Below are 4459 nucleotides of genomic sequence, written 5' to 3' on the forward strand. Positions count from 1 at the left end.
GGATGCTCTGCTGGATTGAATTTTTAATATATCATTTATGTTAAAAAGAAAAACCCTCTGTGGTTTTCCAAAAGTCGTTCTGTTCTCATGGTTGATATGCAAGCATATTCTTATTTATAGTCTGAACAGGTTTAGTTCTGCCTCTCAAAAAACAGTGCCCAGTTAATAATCTAAGAGTAGATAGTCACACTGGCTACAGGAAGATAAATAATCAAGGATTATAAGTCTTTAATTTAATATAACTTATTCTCATTAATTAAATGCCAATTACCTGCTTGTCTTTCCTGGGAACTGGCCTTTGCAATTAATCTTTCCAGAAACGTTGTACACACATGCTCACAGAGGTATTAATATCACTCAAGATTTACAGGCACTGGACTCTTTGGCTTAAACCATCCTCAAACACTCTACACTGTAACCACAGATAATTGTCATAAATTTCCTGATCTTTGACCCAACCGGTTCTTAAATTTCCATTCCCTAAGGGGCTTGAGGAGTTCGTATTTATCATACCGAGACGCTTACTTCTAAGGATCAACGCATTCCAGCAAGGCTCTGAATTTCAGACCTCTGACCCATCCTCCTACTTGGGGCTTTGGTTAGTCACAACAGATGAGAATCCCTGGGGACTAAGAGAGTACTCTGTCCTCTGACTCTCCTCTGCAAAATCATTCAATCATGGACACCATAACCTTGCAAAGTACCTGGAGCAACCTGATCCTGAGGAAGCTTTTTGAATGCCCCACCTGCATTGCGGAGAAGGCAATAGCACCCCACTCCAGTACTCTTGCCTGGAAAATCCCATGGCCGGAGGAGCCTGGTAGGCTGCAGTCTGTGGGGTTGTTAAGAGTCGGACACGACTGAGCAACTTCACTTTCATGCATTGGAGAAGGAAATGGCAACCCACTCCAGTTCTTGCCTGGAGAATCCCAGGGACGGAGGAGCCTGGTGGGCTGCCGTCTGTGGGGTCGCACAGAGTCAGACACGACTGAAGTGACTTAGCAGCAGCAGCACCTGCATTGATCCAAGCATTCAATGGCAGCATACATCCGCTGCTGAAAATACTCCCACTTCAACCTTTAGCAGCTACCTGTGTGCAGCTGCAATTTTTATTAAATTATTTATTTTCTAGACTGCTTATTCCTTATGCTTGTACATAACCATATATTTTATAGACGCTATAAATTTAAGTCTTGCAAGTGGTTGGTGGTTTGCTTGGCAGACCTGACCTGGAATATGTGCCTTCTAATTCCTTATTTCAGCTCAACAAGACAAGGAGATGGAAGTGGAAACCATATTTATTGAAGGAAATCCCAGGTTTACTTTCAAGATCAAATTCACACCTTCCTAACATCTGATCATTTTCTACTAGTACTTTAAAATTTTTATTTGAGGGTCCAGAATAGAATTATCTTCATCTCCATCATTAGTTGAATGGTTTTGTTTACTTATTCTTTAAAATTATATTTAGAGAGTGTAAAAAACTGCAAGGGAGATAAGTCATGAAACAAGAATTAACATGTATTAACACAGAAGGTCTAATCAAACAATTTGATAATGGTAGTGCATGTATGTCAGGCACTATGCTAAGCTCTTTACATCCTTTTTCTCACTGCTCTGAACAATCCTGTGAGATGAGTACTATTAGCCCTTTCATTTTAATGATGAGGGAACTGAGGCTCTGAGAGTAAATCATTTGATTAAAATCTCACAGGTAGATGGTAGAATCCTGTTCTGAACCAGACCTTACTCCAAATCCTATGTTCCAAACTTGAAACTAAAAAATGTGAGCTATTCACCATCTCAGATTCATCTTTTCAACCATACACTTTGTGAGGTAGCTTAACTATGTAACTAAATCAGTCTATTGGGAGTCTTTAATGTGGACAGTCTAAATATCTTACAAGAGATGTTTCATAGCTTATCTTGACCAACTCATTCTTTGAGAATGGACAATTAATTCCTCCAGTTTGTACGAAACAAAGGAAAGAGGGCTTGGGATTTCTTAATAAGTGATTGTCCTTGCAGATAAACATGTAATACTGATTCCTACCAGTACCCCAAGGGCTATGAATTATTGCAGTTTTTTTCCCTTTAGTAGCAGATATAGGTTTGTTTCAATTCACTTATATACTTTCAAGCAATGTCCATGGCCAGGTTGATGAATTAAAATGACAGGGCTGAAATTGTTGGGGGTCTTGAATAAGAATGAACATCTGTTCTCATAAACACACTGCTCTGACTTAAACTCAACCTGTTGCACTCATTACCCAAAGTGGGCTGCTCTAGGTCCTGCAAAACCTTGGCTACTAATCAAGATGGACACATCACCTGGGGTAGACACATTGACTAGGAAGAAACTGATTAGATGATTTTTTTTTTTTTTTTACTAAGCACCAGACAGAAGATCCACGAACAACTGCTACTGAAGTGCCTGGAAATTATTGGTTCATTTCTTCCTTAGGCTTACTGCTGCTGCTTCTGCTACTAAGTCACGTCAGTTGTGTCCGACTCTGTGCGACCCCTTGGACGGCAGCCCATCAGGCTCCTCTATCCCTGGGATTCTCCAGGCAAGAACACTGGAGTGGGTTGCCATTTCCTTCTCCAATGCATGAAAGTGAAGTCGCTCAGTCATGTCCGACTCTTAGCGATCCCATGGACTGTAGCTTACCAGGCTCCTCCGTCCATGGGATTTCCCAAGCAAGAGTACTGGAGTGGGGTGCCATTGCCTTCTCTGCCATAGGCTTACTAGTTTCTTGCTATTTATTATGTCTGTATCCTATAACAAACTCTTCTTTTGAGTGAATTAGAGTGAATTTTGGTTCCTTGCAATCAAACAACATCCGAACAAGAGAGATGTTTTAAACTTTAATATCAGAAACAACTCTTTGGAAGTATAAATGGGTAAAGATCCATCAGCTAAAAAGCATAAAATGGTATGTATCAGACTTGAAAGGGTTAACTTGCCCACAAAGAACTAAGGAGTTGACTTCCTTCTCTTCAGGGGGGCCCAGATTAATTTTGGTGGGCTGTAAATGGTGTTTTTATTCGGGAGGCATGGGACATATGTGGTAAATGTGAGGACTGTCACATGTCTTATAAAGAGCTAATTGTTTGTGAAAGATGCTCTCTCTGTCTCACACACAAGTCTGATGTTCACTGGCTGCTGGCTCTTCTATAACAATTTCATTAAACCATCAACCCTTACACCAGAACATAATGCGACAGAGCAGAGACTGTCTTCTTTGACCTTGGCAGGATCTGGAAACATTAAAAAAGGATCAAATACTCTTTTCTTTTTTAAAATAAACAACTTTATGAAGACCTAATCACCCAGCATACTAAATTGAAGCACAGAACTTATGTCAACCATTTTCTCATTAATACTGTTGCTAATTTTTCATACTGTATCCAATTTTCTCCATGTCTCAGACTAACCACTCGCTCTAATTTATTAGCTTAAGAATTGCTGAATTTCATAGGTAAGAAAAAATTATATGTTTCTCCTTTCTTCAAGAATTAGACTCCTATCCTGGGGAACTAAAATTCTTTACTCAAGGAATCATTTTTTTTTCCATCCTTTAAATTGGTATTTTATCAAATCTCTGGCCTGTGGAATGTTGGCAAGCATTCCCCAGAGTAGAATGTAATGTACTGTTTCGTGTCTTTGTAAAAGTCATTTTGCATTTATCTTCAGAATTATTTTATCATTTTATGAGCAGTTTAATGTATTTACTCATGTGTAAATGGACAATGGGTGAAGATTAGAGAGGCTTCATTTGCAGTGAAGACCTCAACAGAGTCTCAAACAAAAAATGGTTGCACTACCAGTTAGAGATTATAAATTGTGGATATCAAATTATGACCATAATCTCTAACCTTTAGATATTGCTTTTAAACAGAACAGACACAATTTCTACAAAAAATGAATATATATTAAACAGGTATATCTTTTTAAACAGATACATCTATCTTGATATCTGTATCTACAGATCTATCTACGATATATCAGCCTGAAAATTGGAGTCACAGAACTCAGTACTGTACTGGATAAATATTTAGAGTCTTGAGGTAGTTAATTCTTTAACTGAATTACCTGGGAAATCCCACGGACAGAGGAGCCTGGTGGGCTACAGTCCATGGGGGAGCAATGAGTCAGATATGACTTAGCAACTAAACCACCACCAGAGAAAGTTGTGGAGAGTTTTTTGGCTGACTTACCTGGAATAAAAGGGAGACACCCTAAAACTGTAGGAACATTCAGAAATCCCAAAGCTTTCAAGCAGTCCTAGCCCATGAGAGAGATATTCCATTCCTCATTATTTGGGTGTCCATTTCAACCTCAATTTGCAGATGTCAATGTTAATATTAGCCAGAGAAGTTCTAAATCCTTGAAGAAGAGAGAGTGCACTCATTGGCCTGTTTTAAGATGTATCATCCAAACAATAAAAGTTTAAAA

The sequence above is a fragment of the Moschus berezovskii genome, chromosome 14, assembly GCF_049115385.1.
Source record: "Moschus berezovskii isolate FMDL1 chromosome 14, NW_MosBer_1.0, whole genome shotgun sequence".
Lineage (NCBI taxonomy): Eukaryota > Metazoa > Chordata > Mammalia > Artiodactyla > Moschidae > Moschus > Moschus berezovskii.